Genomic DNA, 20,554 nt, shown 5'->3' with positions numbered 1-20,554 from the left:
GAAAAAATATTGGAAGATTCTGATCTGCCCCCATGTTTTTATCCTTGTCAAAGGATATGAACCATGAATTGCCTGTTACATAGTTATACAAATTATGTATATTATATTAGACCCTGAGTTGCTTCTTACAGAAGGAAATTTATCTAAAGAAGAAATGGCCACTGAAAGTTACATGTGGATCATAATAGTAACTAGTACCTTTAGAAATACCTGTATGCATTAATTTTATTAGTAAGCTATTCCAAAGTGAATTGGCTTAACTTATAGAGAAAAAAATGAGATATTTTATTTCTCATTTAAAAAGAATAAAATGACATTATGGTATTGGAATTTATTTAGGAATATAGTACTTAAATAAATATGTATTTATCCTGTGTTCTTTGTGGAGTAGCATCGGTTGAAACTATTTGGATCTAACAGATTTACATGAAAAAAGTCTTGCCCTTCTGTGAAGGTAGAGAAGAAGGTGAAGATTTTATAATAAGGTTGTTTCTCTTTCACTAACTCAGTTTTAATTACAAAACATTGGCTTGGGGAGTATAAAAGTACGTGGTTAGTTAGTTAATGAAATGTGGGAGGCTTATCTAATTTAATGGACAGAAACTTTTTTTTTTTTAAGTGAGAGAAAGAGAGAGATAGAGAGAGGGGGTGGGGAGGGGCAGAGGGAGAGAGAGAATCCCAAGCAGGCTCCTAGTCCAGTGCGGAGCGCAACATGGGGCTCCATCTTAACAACCCCAAGCCCATGACCTGAGCCCAAACCACGAGCTGAACACTTAACTGACTGAGCCACCCAGGCAACCCTGGATAGGAATTTCTTAAATGAGTATTCCAGTGATGTTATGTTAAACATAAAACAAATATCTGATACTCTACATTTGTTCTAATAAACATTTTTAAGGTACCCCCGAGATCCTATCTTCGTCTCCTTCTCTTTTCTCCAGTAAATTCAAGTGCCAATATTATCTAGTTTGTATTAGAATTTTACAAAACTAAAGGGAAATATTTTTTTGGTTACCTTGGTTTTGTGTGGTTTGGTATATTCTGAAGTTTTCAAAGATACGCCTTGGCTTATAATCTGTGGTAATCAATTTCTGTCTGTTGTATTTCCCTCCTTTTACTAATACTGCATTACTGACATTGAGACATTTAAAATCTGCTTCTCTAAGCCAAATAATTGAATGTATGCTTGTTAAGGTTATAAAAAGAGAAAGCAGAAACTCTTAATATACTTAAGATCCTGTGTTTGCAGTTCTTGTCCTAAAAATTGTTATAACTTTGTTACCTGAATTTTAGTTGTTAGAAATTTTGTGAGAGAATGGAAAAAATAATAGCTCTGTTTCATCTTTTGGTTTTAAATGCTGGTGAATTGTGCTTTACCTCCACTCAGGCAGATTGATTTTAACAAGCAAGCCATAATATATGATGAACTTATTCTAATATATATTCTTAGTATATCTATGTATTTATAGTTATAAAATCAGTGTGCATATGTGTGATATGTTTCAAAAAGAGAACTCTGCACCTGTTGATTGCATTAAGCATTTGGTATCTTTTAATGAGGAGGGAGAAGGTGCTGAAACTCTAAGCGGATCATTCCTCCTCAGTAAATTGTATACATTTTACTTTTTTGTATTCTGTGACCTTGCAGTCAGTGACTTCAGCCCAGAATAGTTTCAAAGTCATGTAAATGAATGCAATTAAGGTATTGCTTATCATCTTACATAGTTCAGATGGAACCTTATTGGATAGAGAGATTGTTTGCTTTATGAGGAAGGTCAAAATAAGGTTAAATTTTATTACATAAAATGATTTGGTAATGTTTTTATTTAGCTGCTGAAAAAGTAATGTCCTAATAGGAAATGATAATGCTCTTTTTTCTTTTTTCTTTAAACCCCTGGGAGGTCTTTTCAGGGTTTTTGTTTGTTTGTTTGTTATCTGTCTCTAATAGTTATAATTCTATTTAAAGATGATACCGTCTGTCTACTTCTAAAATTTTGGGAACATTCTGCCCTTAGTTATGATTCTGGGTATCTTTGACTCATACATGTAGGTGACATTTCCTGGGTTGCTTAGGAGCCGCTGATGTATGTGCGTAGAGAATTTGTGTTCATGTGCAATTACCAGGCCAGTTGGTGCAGGACCTCGGACAGCAGGATTGGAGTCCTAGTTCAGAAAGGAGATGCACCACCCTACCAGGCTGATTGTCTATAAGGGATGGGAGAGCATTAATATAGATTAGAAAGAAGAGTTTTGCTGATGAAGGAGTGTGTGTGTGTGTGTGTGTGTGTGAGTGAGTAAAGTGATTAAAAGGCAAGTATTCCTCATTGTAGTTGGCCCATATAATTACCCTCTTTGTTTCACGGTATTATTTTTACTTCAGCATGGTATATTATTGAGGAAGTCTGGAAGATCCACCGATTAGTGGAGCCGGTCAGCTCTGGGCCTCGCACCGTGTTAGGTGTCGGAGGACTCAAAGATGAATGAGGGGTTCACAGTCACAGTGAGAGTAAGAAGAAGCACGATGCCCAGAAAGTGATCTGGAAGCATAATGGTCAAAGAGCCTGCTTGGGTAGGGTGTTGAGAAAGTATTACTCAAAGAAATCTGATACCTCTATGTGGTTTTAGGGTAACTACAGACACTGGTAAAATAAAGTAATGATGGAAAGTAGCTACTGTATTTTCGGAAGTTGAAATTGCCGTAGTGGGGTCAGGGTGTCTGCGTCACACCTTCTTTAGGACTAACTAACTTCACTGTCCATTAGCCTTTTGATCAATATAAAGTCCCCTCAGCTACCGCAGTATTGAAGTACAGCCTGTGTCTCTTGATGGTCAGAAAGTCTTCACCCACTCCTCTATTCCTGAGGGTATACACTTGCCCACACGTTGATGTCATTCTGTATCTAGAAGGCTTCTAAATCTCAGCTCAGCGTTTTTTTGTTCCTAGTGGTCTAGAGAGAAAGAGAGAGGAAGAAAAGAGGTGTTCAACTCAGTATTGACTACAGAATACTCCTAGTAGCTTTTCTCAGAATTCATCTTCATCATCATTAACTTCTCACCTTGAGAATAGGTAATGGTGTTTATGTAGTATAAGGACAGTGTATTTTGGTAAATAATTTTGTAAGCAGATTGTTCATCAGATACAGTCAACAGCTATGCAGAGGAAAGCATGTATAATGAAGAATATTTCTTATCTTATATCTTTTTTGCTATTTTTTGAGATAATTTATTTTAGTCAATGATTAAGATTCCATTGTAAAACATACCATTGAAATTCTTTGAGATAAGAGGCGCTTGAAGTAATATTTATTTTTCTTAATTTTCAGGGAGTTTCTGGACTGTGAGCTATTTCAGACCTCTGTTCTCAGGACCCATTATTTTAACAGTCAGGAGACACACATCCGGAAGGTATTGTATTTTGTCTGTTGCTCCATTTTTTAAAAAAAGTAGAGTTAAGCCTTTCCAATTATAGAAAGAATATTATGTTGCATTTTGTTCTTTGTTTTTCTTTAAGTTTCAGATATTGATTAACTAGTTGTTTGATGTTTGTAACAGAGGAGAGGGATATATTTCAGTGTTGGTAATTCTGAATTTTGTGTAAGTCAGTAAAAAAAAGCTGCTTTGGGGGGCTGGCTGGTTAGCACAGTTCATTAAGCATCCCGCTCTTGATTTCCACTGAGGTCGTGATCTCAGGGTCATGAGATCAAGTCCCTCGTGGGGCTCCTCACTCAGCAGGGAATCTGCTTGAGATTCTCTCCCTCTACCCACCCCCACTCTCTCTAAAATAAATAAATAAATCTTGTTTAAAAATCTGGCTTAGTGGGATGCCTGGATGGCTCAGTCGGTTACATCTGCCTTCAGCTCAGGTCATGATACTAGGGTCCTGGGATTCAGCCCCACGTCAGGCTCCCTGCTCAGTGGGGAGCCTCCTTCTCCCTCTGCCTGCTATTCCCCCTGCTTGCTCTCGCTCTCTTTCTTTCTCTCTCTGACAAATAAATAAAATCTTCCAAAAAAAAAAAGAAATTTTTGGCTTAGATAGAAACAGCGTTGCCTATTTTAAGCACCTGAAGTATTTACATTTTACCTTTTTTCATACAGGACTATTTTAAAGAATGTTTTCATTTGAAAATGAGATATTGAAGGCACTTATTTATCTAAGACAGTATGGAATAGACATTAAATTAATCAGGCAGGGCTAAAGTCCTTCCTGCCTTTGACAACTCCACCTTGTAGTATAGGGATCAGCTGCTGTCTACATTTCTGCCAGTCTTTCATCAGGATCCCTGGACACCTGACTCTGCCTCTGTCCATCTGCTAAGTTCCCTATCTGCGTTATCACGTGGTTAGATCAGTGTTGCATAATAATTCATCTGCTTGCAAAGCCTGAGTCTCAGACATGTAATGTATTACTAGGAAGGAAGGAACTTACCCGTTTTATATTTTTGTCTTTTGTGACCCCAAGACCCCATGTGATTGCACCAAAATAGACTAAAAGTCAGTGGTGAAGACAGTTCCCTTCAGCCTTATCCAAAGTTTCCTTCTTAATATTCACCTTTAAACCTCCCCTAAGTTTTGTGTTTTCCTAAACTTGCCTGCTTTCTTGCTTGGAATAGAAATATTTAATAAAATAATGCATTTCTTGAAGTTGTAGTGAATAAGCCTACTTCTTTGAATACATATTTTCTTTATTAATTGGATATTTATTATTTATATTCACATGAGATGACACAGAAATCAGTGTCATAGAGTTTCTTAATCATTTGCCAAACCACATGAATTCCTAGGATTGATTACATTTACAGTATTTTATGTTTCCTAGTACAATATATTGAACTTTTAAAAGTAGTAACTTTATGTGTTTAAAATTCTTCACCATTGGCAAAGTGGCATTTTCTCCTTCCTCTTGTCAGTTATGAGAGGGAGAGTAAAAGTGAGTAAGAAATTTAAATAAGCACATTAGGACTATAAAAGAAATTGTAAGTGAACCCCAAATGTTAACTTTAATTTTGACTATTACCAGTGAAAGAAATGATATGATCAGAAACTCTGGATTTTGTGACATCTAGTTACCTTTTTATTTTGGGGGAGGGGTTACTAGTATTTATTATTTTTAAATTTAATTTTATTATAGTTCTGGTATAATTAACACACAGTGTATAGTAATTTCACATATACAATGCAGTGATTCAACAATTCCATACATCACCCCATGTTTAACACGAGTGCACTCCCTAATCCCCATCACTTACTTCGCCCATCCCCCCACCCAGCTCTCCTCTGGTAACCATCAGTTTATTTTCTACAGTTAAGAGTCTGTTTTTTAGCTTGTCCCTCTCCCTCTTTTTCTCTCTCTCTTTTTTCCTTACTTTTTTGTTTTGTTCTTAAATTGCACATATGAGTGAAATCATACGGTATTTGTCTTTCTCTGACTGAGTTATTTCAGTTAACATTATACTCTCTAGCTCATCCATGCCATTGCAAATAGCAAGATTTCATTCTTTTTTTATAGCTTAATAATATTCCAGTATATATTATTTTATATATATATATATATATATATATATGTACAGACATATGTTCCTATGTATATATATGGCAGTTCTATTTTCAACTTTGTGAGGAACCACCACACTGCTTTCCACAGTGGCCGTACCATTGGCATTCATTGAATTCCATTTGCACTCACCAACAGTGAAAGAGAATTCCTTTTTCTCTACATCCTCCCCAACGCTGAGAGTTTCTTGTGTTTTGTTTTCGGCCATTCTGACAGGTGTGAGGTGATACCTCTTTGCAGCTTGGATTTTGCTTTTCCTGATGATGACTGATGTTGAACATCTTTTCGTGTGTGTTGGCTATCAGGATGTCTTCTTTAGGGAAATGTCTTACAAATGCCCATTTTTAATCAGATTATTTGTTTTTTGGGTGTTGTATACGTCTTTATATGTTTTGGATGCTAACCCTGTATTGGATATGTCTTTGCAAGTATCTTCTCCCATTCACTAGGTTGCCTTTTAGGTTTTTTTTTTGTTGATTGTTTCCTTCACTGTTGCAGAAGCTTTTCATTTTGATGTCCCAGTAGTTTATTTTGCTTCTGTTTCTCTTGCCTCAGGAGACCTATCTAGAAAAATATTGCTATGGCTGATGTCACAGATCTTATTGCCTTTGCTGTCTTCTAGGACTTTTATGGTTTCAGGTCTCACATTTAGGTCTTTAATCCATTTTGAGTCTATTTTTGTGTGTGGTGTAAGAAAGTGGTCCAGTATCATTGTTTTGCATGTAGCTGTCCAGTTTTCCCAAGCACCATTTGTTGAAGAGACTTTTTCCCATTACATATTCTTGCCTCCTTTGTCAAGGAATTGACCATATGATTGTGGGTTTATATCTGGGCTCTCTATTTTGTGCCATTGATCTGTGTGTCTGTTTTTGTGTTAATACCAGACTGTTTTGATGACTACACCTTTGTACTGTAACTTGAAGTGTGGGTTTATAATACCTCCAGCTGTACTTTTCTTTTGCAAAATTGCTTTGGCTGTTTGGGGTCTTTTGTACAAATTTTAGGATTTTGGGGGGGTACCAGGTGGCTCAGTTGGTTAAGTATCAGCTTTTGGCTCAGGTTATGATCTTAGGGTCCTGGGATCGAGCCCCACGTTGGACTCCTGGCTTAGCGGGGAGCCTGCTTCTCCCACTGCCAATCCCTAGGCTTTTTTTTTTCAAGTTCTATGAAAAACACTGTTGGTATTTTGATAGGGATTGCATTAATGGTATAGATTGCTTGGGGGTAATTTAAACCTTTTAACAATATTTGTTCTTCTCATTCATGGAAAGTTATCTTTTTAAATTGAAGATAAGAATGAACTATTATAATTAAATTTTTGAAACAGACATTCAAATAGTTCATTAGTTATACAGAGGCTTGTTACACTTTTCAAGTCATGAATTATCCATTTATGAAAGTTTATCATGTAATCTCAAAATTCAGAGGATGTTTGAATAAAGTTGAACTGGTTACGATATTTTATTAAAAATGCAAATAAATTCAGTTTAGTTGTAGGATTAAGTAAATTCAGAATAAGAATGTAAATTCAAAATAGGAATTGGTTTTAAGTAATTCTTTTGAAACTAATGATACTTAAGACCCCTTAAAAAAAAAAGTTACTTTTAAAAAAACAAAACAAAACAACTTTTTACCAAGATATAACTTCATGTAGTCAAATAGACACTCTTACTTGGTAGTTCAGTGATTTTTTTTTCTTGTTACACATAAGCATACCCTGTGTAACTAACACCCTACTTCAGAAGGTTGTCTTTCCTAGTCAGTACTACCTCTACTCAACAGAAACAAATCTATGACATTTTTGCCACGTGTTCGTTTTGCCTGTTTTTGACCTTCTTATGGCTGGAATCACGTAATGTGAACTCTTGTGTCGGAGCTTTTCATCAACATCTTGTCTCTGAGCGTCATCATGTGTGTGTCCTGTGTTCCCTCAGTTGTCTGTATTCCGTTATGTGATCACACCATTGTTTCTCCTTTCCATTCACTTTAGATGGACGTTGAATAGCTTTCCAGTTTGGGGCTACAAATAAGGCTGCCATGAATTTTTTTTTAGATCATTTGGTAGGAATAAGCGTTCCTTTCTGATGAGTGTATGCACAGGAGCCGAACTGCTAAATTGTGGAGCATGTGTTTATCTGACTTTAGTAGAATGCATACTTGGACTGCTCTTTGGGATATTTTGGGATATTTGGGAAATGTCAATCAGTGTATCTTTTTGTAATAACAGATTATACTGTGATACAGATTTATTTTTCTCCAATTTTGTGCAAACTCCAAAGTTGTTTTTTTTTTTTTTTAGGAGGAATGAAATTTTTCCATCTATTAAAAATAAGTTGCCTGTTTTCTGATGCCATTATGGCATGTATTTGATCTATGAAACTTAGATCTCTTCTAACCCTACTGAAGGTAAATAGGACGTAAAACCCTCCTGTATATATTTACTACTGTAGAAATACTGAAATTTTAAATGAAATCAGACATTTTAAACATGAAGCTTTTATCTTATTCTTGAATTTTGGGATACCTCTTGAATATCTAAAATAATACACTCTAGAGTCACAAAAAACTTACCTTAGCATTTGTGATGAATATTTCTTTCTACTTTTATCTGTGTTGTGTTCATCTTTTTGGTGATCTAAAGTGAAATTATTCATTCTAGAACATCAGTACTTGAGAAATTTTTTGTCAGGTCTTTTTCTCAGTCTTGAGAGCAGTGATATTCATTCAAAAAAAGTATAATGTAAGCTGCACATGTGATTTTAAATTGCCCAGCAGGCACATTAAAAAAGGAAAAAGAAACTGAACATTTAATAAAATATTTTATTTAACCCAGTATCAGCAAAATATATTTCATTGCATAATTAATATAAAATTATGAGATATCTTACATTTATTTTCTTATAGTAGGCTTTTGAAATTCAGTGTATATTTTCACTTATGTCACTTCTCAGTTAAAACTAGTCATCTTTCCTCTACATTGTTAGATCTTGGAGTTGAGTTACCTTGTGTGGGTAGTACTACATGAGGAGGGACAAGTCTTTTGCTCACAAGGGGCTCTGTTTGGCCCAGTCAATGAGTGTTATAGTAATTCTTGCTGCAAGTGTGTGTGTGTGTAAATATATATAAAGGTAAAATTGAAAATTAAAATTGAAAAGATTTTGAAAAGGCAGACTAGTCCCTTTTCAAGTGCTTCATAGCCACATGTATCTATCTAGTGGCTATCATATTGGACAGCACAGCTATAGAATTACATCTTGGGTTTTTAAAAGACAAGGCTTTAGTCAAATTCATATCTAGTTATCCCTTAGGGGCGCTAGGTGGCACAGTCGCTTTAGCAGCCCACTCTGGGTTTGGGCTCAGGTCGAGATTTCAGGCTCCTGAGATCGAACCCCCCCATTGGGCTCCACAGCCAGCGAGTAGAGTGCTTGTGCTATCAGAAGCTAATATACCATCATTGAGTGGGTCTCAAACTGCCAGTTTTTCCTTCACTGTTGAAATAATTAACATTTTCTTTGGTTGAACATCAGATAAAGCAATTCACCATGTTTAGGGAACATGTATGAAAAATACATATCTCTAAACCGCAGAATCGAAATCTGTAACAGCAGATGAGTCATAGCTTCCATCTTACTGTAGGTTATATGATGGATAGAATTTTAATCTTATTGTATGTTTCTTTTTTCCTTTTTTTATTTTTTTATTTTTTTAAAAGCATGGCTGATTCAATTTGAATGTGATAAAACTGAGCAATGTAATTCCACTATCTCCCGCATAAAATAGGGCAGTTAAAAAAAGGTTATATGTATACATATTGGTGTACCTGTGACTTTCATCAGTGAGGATATTTAAAGGTTACCTACATTATGAGGGTTAATTAATGTTTCTTCATGCATATATTTGCCAAGTAGGATAAATCAAGACATATGCTACCTCATATGAACTTAGGTCGAATTTTACTACCAAATGCCTTGCTTTAAGCTTTCTTAGTGTTCAGAATGTGGATAAGGTTCTTTTGACCTTTGAATATGGTCACATGTGGAGTTGTTGTGAGGGATAGGGCTCCTTGAGCAATACTGGCCGTAATTGTATATGTTACCTGTTATTTTGGATTCTAGATCTGAGGTAGCCGGTTTACAGTTCTACTCACTAACTTTTTTTTTTTAAGAGTACTTAACCTCTTCCTTTATAAAAGAAATCAGTTGACATCCAGTTCTAACAGTACATGGTATTGGCTGCTTTTTAAAGATGAGAATCATCCTTCTGTTGAAAATCCCTCACTTTGGTTGTAGTAAAATTTAAAGTCCTGTCTTTGCTGACCAGGCCATCACATCTTCTTAATTAGGCCTTAACCTGGCGACCACTCCACCCTGAGTGGAGGCCTTCCCTCTTTGCTTTCTCCACTTTTCTTTTTCCGCAGCACTTACTACCTTGAAAATTACCAACATGAAATTTTTTAAAGTTATTGTTTATTGATTATTTTCCTCTTCTAAAGTGAAAGCTCCCCGAGGGCAGGAATCTTTTTATGTTGTGTTCATCACTAATATATATGAAAGAAGCAAGAATAATGCCGGGTTTCGATTGGTACAGCTACTATAGAGCAGTGTGGAGCTTACTCAAAAAATAAAGAACTACTGTCTGATCCAGAGTCCTACTCCTGGGTATATAGCCAAAGAAATTGAAATTAGGAGATTGAAGAGCTGTCTGCACTCCTGTGTACATTGCAGAAGTATTCACAGTAACCGAAATATGAAAGCAACCCAGAGGTCCATCGGCATGTGAATGCATCAAAGAAAATGTAGTATTTCCATTCCTTAAAAAAGAAGGAAATCCTGTCATTTGTGACAACATGGATGAACCTAAAGGACATTACCTTAAGTAAAATAAGCTAACCAGAAGCACAAATACTACACGATCTCGCTTCGGTGAGGACTCCAAAAAGTCAGACTCACAGAAGCAGAGAATAGAATGGGGGTTACCAGGAATTGGGAGGAAGAGGAAACTGAGGTTTTGGTCAAAAGGTGTAAACCTTAAATTACGCAAGAGGAATAAATCCTAGTGATCTGCTGTATAGCACAGCACCTGTAGTTAGCAATACTGTATTTTATACATAAAAATTTGCTGAGAGGTAGGTCTTATGTTAAGTGTTCTAATCATACAAAAAATAAAGAGGGCGGAAAGAAACTTCTGAAGGTGTTGCATATATTTATGGCATTGCCTGTGGCGGTGATTTCATGAGTGTGTGATTACTTCCAAATTCATCAAGTTGTATAGCATTTTGTATATCAGTTATACTTTTAAAAATTGTTCTTGCTTGATGACAGGGATTTACAAGGAGCTCATAAATATTTATTGACTAAGTATTTCTTGAATTTGTGGACAAACTACACTTTTTTTCCACTCCTGGAAATTTGCCTTTAGGAATTTTCTGAGGGCAGGGAATATTTAAAGCAAGAAAAAAACAAAGATCTTCAGTTGTATATATAATAATACATTTTGATAATTTTGAATTCATCAAAAATAGTTTATTCATCCAATTGATACATGTATTATACCACTGAAAGGTAACATGTAAATTATTATGGCCAAGTAATTTATCTTTTGGGTATTTATATGTGTATTTTTTATGTGGGTCATAAAAATAATGTTGGTAATCAGAGAAATATATTTATAAGATACTTCTTCTTGGGAAATATAGAGACACATATTTTGGCATCTTAAAATTAGTATGAATCAAACAGACCTTGATAGTTTTTAAGAAATAATTTATATGTAGCAGAGTATAGATTACTTTTCAACTTATTAGATGTTTTCTTTCTTTTTTCTATTTTTTTAGTAGACGTTTTCTAATTGTAGTTTTTAAAGTTTTATATTTAGGTTACCTACAATAAATATCTTTAAAATAGTACAAAAATGTAATCAAAGACTTACATTAACAAATGGTGTATCCTACCTTAGAATACATTGAAAGGAGTTGTTATAAGTGGTTTTTCCAGAATGGTGAATGGTATGGTATGTGATTATATCTCAATAAGGCTGTAAAAGATGTAAAAAATATTTTAAAAATTTTAAAATTAAAAGAAGTTTTTATTTTTTTTTTCCAAAGTAGAATAGGTAACTTTATGTGGTAATTTAAGCAGTTTTTCTTGCAAGTCTGTTTACAAGTGTTTGGTTTTATTTTATGCCTTTATTTATCAACCCATGATATATCTAACCATTTCAATAGTCATTTTTATGAGAACAGGAAGAATTATAAGTTTTGGTTTCTTTCTTTCTTTTTCCACTGCTGTTCTCCAAATTCAAGCATCCGTGCTTCCTGCTTGCGAGACAGTTACTGCTGTCGCTTTCTAACTGGTCTTTTTGCCTTTTCCTTTTTATTATTCAACCCATTCTCCATACTATAGGACAGTAAACCTCTCAGAAGAAAGTATTAATAACTCTGAACAAAGGCCTTTGCCTAACAAGATAAAGGTCAAGTTCTATTTTGATCTGGCTCCTACTTCTTATCCCAACATTGTATTCCATTTGCCTGGGCCTCAGAGATGTTAACGCACATTTCTTCTGCGTTGTCTTGTGATCTCTGCTCATTTTCTTTTACCAAAAAACTCTACCTGTCCTGTGATTTGAATCATCACCCTGAAGTGCCCTCTTCTGTTCTCCCTTAGTAGTTGATGAGTACCTTTCACACTGCATTTATTTTATTCATCTCTTCTGCAAGATTGTAAACTTCTGAAGGAAAGGGACCATATGTTTTATAAATCTGCGATTCATAAAGCACCCAGCTTCAAGCCCTGTGTGTATGGGATGATAAAACGTTGATGAGACAGCAGCTCGAGGGTATATCCTGGAGCTTTAGATACAATTAAGAAAAGGATACAAATTCATCATGTACGGTGCTTAAGGTGCAACAATTTTTACATGTGGCTCCTGTGAAGATTTTACATGTGGTTAGAAATTTGTAGGTTCCAAAGTATGATCTAAGCATTTGTGATAGTTCTCAAACTGTGTTTTGTGGACTTTAAGTTTCTTTGTATTCATGTAAAATACATAGAATGTTGTTTTAATATTCCTTACCTGACTAATGACAAGATTGATTTGGTATGTTAGCTTGAATGTTTACTGTAATAAGTCTCTTTACCATTCATCTGAAACAAGAAAGAAAATAGAGATGCCTTTGGGAAAGTAATAAATTACCTGCGTGGTGAATGCAACAATTTGAGAGATGAATGAATTTGAAAGTTTTGTTAACAACTTCCCAGAATTGATCTTTAAGTCATCATATTGAATTACATGGAGTAAAAAAAATTTTTGAAGGGCATCATCTCACAGATTTCCTTAAGTTTCTCAAAGGTGACCCCATCCCTGTCAATTCTATTTCCTAGGAGTATTTAAAATTAAATAGCTTACTAGGCTAGTAGACGTTCTAAATGGGACTGAAATCAGAATGATGAATTTTTTTTTTTTTTTTTTTAATGGGGATATAGTTCTGGTGCTCAGAACAGCATCTAGAAATGGAGTAAGTTTCTGATTTTTCAGGGATTTCTTTTTTTCTCCCCCCCCAAATCTGGATATCATGTATATCTAGGTTATAGCTGTGGAATTAATTCAAAGAAAGAGATAGGTTGAGGTTCCAGGGAGGAAACGGTTTTATAGAACCAGCATCTTGAACCATGAATACAGTCACCACCGTAGACCCTGAAAATAGGGGCCCGTATGGTCTTGTGTTTATGGGATTATGGTTTCTAAATCCTCCTTACTTGTGGTAAAATGTGATGTGCAATTTGGATACTATTCTTTTGGCAACTGAATAGGTTTGAGAAGTTAACCTTACAGGCCATCCAGGTATATTTTAGGTGGTTAGTATACAAAGCCTTTACTTATTATCTAGGTCATAATAGGAAATAGCCTTTTATTTTTTAATGGTGGCTAAATATTTGATCCTTCAGTCTTTTTTGTTTGTTTGTTTGTTTTGTTTTGTTTTTGTTTTTTATATTGCAGACACAGATTTTGAAGGAAAGTCCAAGTGTTTACCCTAATAGAAATGGATAAAGCCTGACAGTGAATGGCTGTGAATTCTGGACAGTGAATGTTAAATGTTACTTTGACAAGTGTATTAAAAATATGTGCACGGGGTTTATATTAATATTGAGTCCATGCTAATTTGCTATTTTCACAATAATTTCAGTAAATAAGAAATAGATAAATAACACTTTCATTTTATTTAAGTACTTCCATGGGTTTCTATTAAGGGTGAATAGTATTTGTTGGAAAGTTGCATATAATTTAAACCTAGTCCGGTGACCACAGAATGCTATTTTCTTAGTTTTTAAGTCTTAGTGTAACTTGAGAGAAGGCAAAAGTAGCTGTTTCTTTGTCATATATATATATATATATATATATATATATATATATACACCCCAAAGGATAGACAGTTGACCTTTGAACATGGAGGTTAAGGGTACCAGTCCCTGCAGAATCGAAAATCTGTGTATAATTTTGAGTCCCCCAAACTTAACTACTAATAGCCTACTGTTTACTGGAAGCCTTCCTGATAACCGTGAACAGCTATGTGTGTTACATACTGTAGTCTTATTCTTAATTTTCTCGTATTTCTAGGCTACATGGTTCTTCCGTTTTTTCAAATTGTTGCAGATCTCCAAAAAATTTTCCAATATATTTACTGAAAGATAGTGGAGCTACACAGTTCAAACTTGTTCAAGGGTCAGTGGCATTCCTTTTACTCCTTGTGCAGATCCCAAGAGTAGTCCTGTCATGGCCACAGTTTAATACAGTGACATGAAAAATGCTGGTTTTAGAGTCTCAAGTTTGACGTTTGAGCTGTAGCTCACCAAAGAGACTGTTTAACTTGAGCCTCGAGTTTCCCTATCTGTAAAATAAGGACATAACCTACATCAGAGGAATATTATGCAAAAAGTAAAGGAGAAAGTAAGTTTGTTGTCACCCAGTGAAATGTTCTAGAAAGATAATGTTTTATTGACAATACTGTTAATTCTGTATATTCCAAAAGAATTAAAATAGGTTTTTGGATGACTACTGTTTTACTCAATAGCACACCCTTCTAAATTAGGACCTCTCTTCCACACATTATGCATTCTTCTTTTTTTGCTTCTCTTCCACTTGAGGAGTTTTCACAAACCCTGCTCCACGCTTTTGAACTCCTTTCAAGTTTGAACCCGTTACCATCTGCCACCTACTGACCCACTTCTCTCTAATTCCTTCAACTGTGCTCTCCCCATACACACTTGCTTATTTTTGTTGGGTGATTAAATTGGCCATCATTTGATTTTTCCAAGATCTAGATTAATACAGGGTTATAAACAGCAGCTCCCGAATGTGTGTGAACTATAAAGCAAGATAGAGAGGGGCCCGTAAGTAATAATACTCTTTTCTCCCCCTCAGGAAGACAGTTGTCAGAGAAAACAATGGATAAAACCCCAAATGGACTTGCTTTTCCTTTCGTTGTATAGTATTTAGAAGTTTGTAAAGTGATTTCTGATTACATATCCAGGTTAAAAAAGTTTTCAGTATAAAGTATTAGTTTGTAAAGTGACTCACCATGTATGAAAGCACTTCAAAATGCATGCCCTTAACTACTATTTGAATTTTTATAGGTTTGTAGTTTTGCTGACTGCAAGAAAATAAAAGGCCTAGTGCCAGTTTTTACTGGGTCAAGATTTATTTTAATGTATCAACATTTCCTCAACGTTTTGATACTTTAAAAAGTCCTAGAGGTTTTCCTGCAAAAAGGCTTCACAGACTTTATTCCAACAAGGAAAATTCAGGGTACTTATGCCATGGTAGTAACAAAAGCAGTATATTTGGTAAATTTGTTTACAGAAATGGCCAGACTATCCTAGAGATGTATTTTTGTTTAAAGAGGAAGGGACTAGTAATTATATTTGTACAGCTCCAGGCAGAGGAGATTTGACATGTGATTTAAAAACATACTGTTAGTCTTTCATGAAATGATCAGCAGATGGGTTGACCAAGGCAATTGGTCTGACACTGTGGAGGCTTCCTTCAGTCATGGTTTGTTCAATGTGTTATAGGAGCACACTGACTGAATTTGAATCCCAGGTCTACCCCATAACTGTTTATGACTTTGGGCAAGTCACTCCATGGCTCTGAAGCCTTAGTTTCTTCATCTGTAAAGTTGAATAGTATCTGTTTTATAGATAATGATTAAGTGAGATAATGTATGACTTAGTATGATTGTTAAAAAACAAAAATAAAAACTGGCATCTGCTTGCCATCTAATTAATAAAAGTTCATTATAATGTCTGGGATTTAACCCTCCAAATAGTAGTTTTAAAAACTTGCATTTTGGGGGCACCTGAGTGGCTCAGTTGGTTAAGCCACTGCCTTCGGCTCAGGTCATGATCCCGGAGTCTCAGGATTGAGTCCCACATCGGACTCCCAGCTCCACGGGGAATCTACTTCTCCTTCTGACCTTCTCCCCTCTCATGCTCTCTCTCACTCTCTCTATCAAATAAATAAAATCTTAAAAAAACAAAAACAAAAACTTGCCTCTCTAACGAGTACACTTTCTGTTTGCCCATGTGGCTCAGTCAGTTAAGTATCTGACTCTTGATTTCGGCTCAGGTCATGATCTCAGAGTCGTGAGATCAAGCCCTTCGTGGGGCTCCGGCTTAGTGTGGAATCTCTGACTGAGATCCTCTGCCTCTCCCTCTGCCCTTCCCCCATCCGCTGTCTCAAATAAATAAATAAAATCTTAAAAAAAAAAAGTACACGTACCATGATGAGCACGGAGTGATGTATAGAATTGTTGAATGACTATGTTGTACACCTGAAACTAATATAACACTATGTTAACTATATTGGAATTTAAAAACTTGCTTAAAAAAACTTGCATTGCATGTTGAGAGTCATTAAAGTATGGAAATATATTTAAGATTTCTTTAAAATCTTTAGGAAGCCATGTTAGAGTCAAAACAGTGTTTATGGGGTGCCTGGGTGGCTCAGTGGGTTAAGCCTCTGCCTTCAGCTCAGGTCATGATCTCAGGGTCCTGGGATCGAGCCCTGCATCGAGCTCTCTGCTGAGTGGGGAGTTTGCTTCCTCCGCCCTCTCTCTCTGCCTGCCTCTCTACCTACTTGTGATCTCTCTCTCTCTCTGTCCAATGAATAATAAAATCTTAAAAAAAAAAAATCAGTGTTTATAACTAATAGACTGAATTTGAGAAGGATTGAGACACTGGTGGTGTGTTTTGGACAAGTCTGAATCCTGACTCTTGACACCTGCTTTGTTGACTTTGGACTAACCATCTTACCTCCTAAGGCTCAGTTTTCTCATCTGTAAAATGGGGATAACTCAGTAGGGTTGGTTTTGAGAATTGAAAGACTAAAATCATGGAAAGCACTTAATGTTGTTCTTGGCACAGTAAGTTTTAGTTATTGTTAGTCCGTAGATACCTTTTAAACATGGCCTTTAGTACTTGTGAGAAGTATAAGCTAAATTTTTTGGAGTAATAGTTAATGTTGGAATTTTGGAATTGATACTTTTTTTTCCCATTTGTATAATGCTTATCTAGTTGACTTAAGATAAAATACTAAAATATTTTGAATCTCCTATTGTCCAGATAGCACTTAATTTATATTTGGAAAAACACATTTTTATATATCATCTACTGTGGTCGGAATGTTTATTTTCCCCTCTAAAATTCATATGTTGAAATCCTAACCCCCAAAAAGATGGCATTAGGAGGTAGAACATGGTGCTTAGATCATGAAGGTGGAACCCTCTCAGTGGGATGAGTTTCCATATAAAAAAGGCCTGAGAGAGATCCCTTTCTCTTTCTGCCATCTTTGGTATAGTGAAAAGATGGCCATCTCTGCACCAGAAGGTAGGTTCTCCCTGGATACCGTATCTGCATGTACCAGGATCCTAGACTTACTAGCCACCACTGTGAGAAATCAGTTTTTGTTGTTGATAAGCCACCCCGTCCATGATTATAACTCTTGTTATAATCACAGCCTGAATGGACTAAGACAGTATCCATTTTTTGGAACAATTTTATGGCTCTGTACTTTTAATCCAGTCTTAATCATGTTTCTGCTTTCCTTCCTGCATCATTGCCTGAGAGTGACCCAAAGGAGAAGCAGGGAAAGCAGGAGGAGGCAACGTCAGTAGATGGTCAGCCTTACCTTGATCAGACGTACTCGCAGGACTAAAGCCCTCGGCTAAATTGATTCATGTATACTTTTTGAAGTATTACCAATAGAATAATTTTTATTGCCTTTTTACTATTGTGGAATATGTGGACAAGATTTTAAAGGAAATCTCTACTTTTCCCACGATCCTTCAGTGATTTTTTTTCAGAGCCATGATTCATCCAGTAATTTTTCCAAGTGGCAGCTAATAAAAGATTGGCAATTAAATAGTTACCATAGGGGCCCCTGGGTGGCTCAGTGGGTTAAAGCCTCTGCCTTCAGCTGAGGTCATGATCCCAGGGTCCTGGGATCAAGCCCTGAATCGAGCTGTCTGTTCTGCGGGAAGCCTGCTTCCCCCTTTCTTTCTGCCTGCCTCTCTGCCTACTTGTGTCTCTGTCAAATCTCTGTCAAATAAGTAAATAAAATCTTGAAAAAAATAAATACTTAGCATATATTGTAGGCATAATATTCAGTATAGAGTTAAGTTTATCCTATATAAAGTTAATTTTTTTTTTTAATCTTCTGTTTGGTGCCCTTTTTGTTTAAAGAAAGTTGTTTAATGGCATAGGGATTTTACATTTGTAGGAATTTTCTAAGTTTATAAGACCTTAATGAGCAAACACTGTAGTTTGGTAGGTTCTTAGAGTGAGAACTTGAGAGTTTTGGATAGATAAAACTTTGGCTTTGTTACCAACGATTTGTCTTTGAGTTAAAAACCAAAACCTGATGACTATTAGCCCTTGTACTCAAACCATTACTGAATCACCAGATCCGCCTTCCCTGTAAATCTACAATTACTTCACGGATAAAAGGGTCCCCCAGCTGCCGTCCAGTGTGTGTACACACACAAAGGAAGTGTAATTATTTATGTTTAATTCATCATGTCCTGATTTTGTGTGGCCTTGAGACCTCCAGCGCCCCTCCTTACCATGTAACTTCCTCTCTTTCTCCTTCCCTTTCTTCCTTCCTTTGGATGAGTACTGATAGTGCTGCAGAACCTGGTTAGGCAGATAGTGGTTTAGAGCACAATTCCCTATTTAAATTATTTCAAAGTTCTATATTTAGATTGCCTTTGCTTTGGTCATATGTTTCTTTTCAACTCTTAATTAAGAACACACTGTTTATAAATTAAATTCCTGTGAGAAAATATGACTCATATTGAGAGATCTTGTTTTATTATCATATGACATGTTCTGTAGGCATGCAGCATAAAAAAGGCGAAAAACACCTGACATCCATCTTCATTTTATTTGATTAACACATTGCAGGAAACTGTGACTATTTAAAAACTTTTTTTTTCTGTGTTAATTAAAATAAAAGTAATTAAAGACCTAACTAAAATAACTTAAATAATGAGGGATAAATATCATACCAAACATGAAGTTTAAAATACCAGGTAGCTAATTAATTGTCATAATAGTGTGATCAGGAACGCACATGCTATTTTCCATTTTTCTCTGTTGTCTTGAATGTTCTGGCAATCTTTGGTTACGAGGTAGACATTTTTTCCATACTACTTTTTTTTTTTTTAAGTGAGAAAAACATTTTCTAGTAAACCCCATTGGCCATAATTGCCTCATATACCTATGCCTAAATTCCTGACTGGCAGAGTAAACATTACTTGTCATGGTGGCTTGACCTAATCAGGATTCAGTTCCTAAGAGGAAGAGAGTGAGTGTTCTGCCAGCAAGTGAGAAGGGGAAGGTGTGTCTTTGAGAGGGCTATCACGGTGGATGACACAGCTAGGGAAGTTCAGAGTTCTGTTAATTTCTACAGGCTTCCTTATGGGATCACAAAATATAGACAGGTATGCCTTGATTCATTCAATGTATGTTTATTGAGTATCTACTGTATTCTAGTTATTCTCTATCCTAAGAATAGAGCAGTGACCAAAAAGGGGAAAAATCACTGTCCCTTTGAAGCTTACATTTTACTGATGAAACAGACAAAGAGTATACAACCATTCAACTTCCTATGAACTGTGCTGAGAAAAAACTGAACCAGAGAAGGGAACTTGGAAGGTTTGGGGCAGGGATGTATGAAATTTTAGATTATGTCCAGGGAACCTTTCACTCAGAAGATGATTTAAGTAAAGGCTTAGTTGAAGTGGTACATACAGCTCTCTGAGGAGAAGAGTATTCTAGTCAAAGCCCCTGTGGGTGAATGAGAGAGAGTCACAGGAAGTGAGGTCAGAGTGAGGTGCACTAGATGGTTTTGAGCCAAGAGGTGAACACATTTTATGTGTTCACCGAATTACTTTGGCGGTTGTGTTAAGGAGAGCAAAGGGCATTAGAAACAGAAGTGGGGAAAAACCAATCAGGAAGCTGTTGTAATAATCCAGAAGAGACGATGGTGACTTGAAAGGGGCAGTGAGAAATAGTTGGATTTTAGATATTTCCAAGGCAAAGCCTACAGAATTTGCTGACAAATTGGATGTGGCCTGTGAGGAGAGGACAGGCATCTAGGATGCCAGCCAGGTTTTTAGAATGGAGTTAATATTATCTGAGATTAGAAGGAACAGGCACTTGGTCATTGACATGTTAAATCTGAGATGTCAGATAAACAATTTATAGATGTCAGATGGAGATGTCAAATAAACAGTTGGATATGTACATATTTTTAAAAGATGGTTCAATATATATTTTTAATAGGGTAACATTGGTCATTAATATAAATAGGGAATGTCTTTTAAAAGAATATAAATTTAAAAACAAAAACCATACGAGAGTAAGGGTAAAGTGTATATGGGGAGGGATATTTTATGTTCTGTTGACCAAATACAGGGAGATATTGGAAGGAATCTTAGGATAGACCAAT

The 20,554-nt window shown here is 35.8% G+C and overlaps 1 protein-coding gene across 3 annotated transcripts in view; it reads left to right on the top strand.

Annotated features, from left to right (window-relative positions):
- Positions 1 to 20,554, top strand: part of NRIP1 (nuclear receptor interacting protein 1) — a 102,960-nt gene that overhangs the window by 16,407 nt on the left and 65,999 nt on the right. For 2 of the 3 annotated variants that reach the window (XM_059164486.1, XM_059164485.1), the window contains exon 2: positions 3,324 to 3,405. The exons of the other annotated variant lie outside the window; for it this stretch is intronic. The gene's annotated coding sequence lies outside the window, so the exon portion shown is untranslated. The remainder of the gene's footprint in view (positions 1 to 3,323; positions 3,406 to 20,554) is intronic. 3 annotated transcript variants of the gene reach the window in all.

This window comes from Mustela lutreola, chromosome 2 (assembly GCF_030435805.1).
Source record: "Mustela lutreola isolate mMusLut2 chromosome 2, mMusLut2.pri, whole genome shotgun sequence".
Taxonomy (NCBI): domain Eukaryota; kingdom Metazoa; phylum Chordata; class Mammalia; order Carnivora; family Mustelidae; genus Mustela; species Mustela lutreola.
Note: the sequence above shows the minus strand (reverse complement) of the source record. Positions and strands in the feature narration are given on the sequence as shown.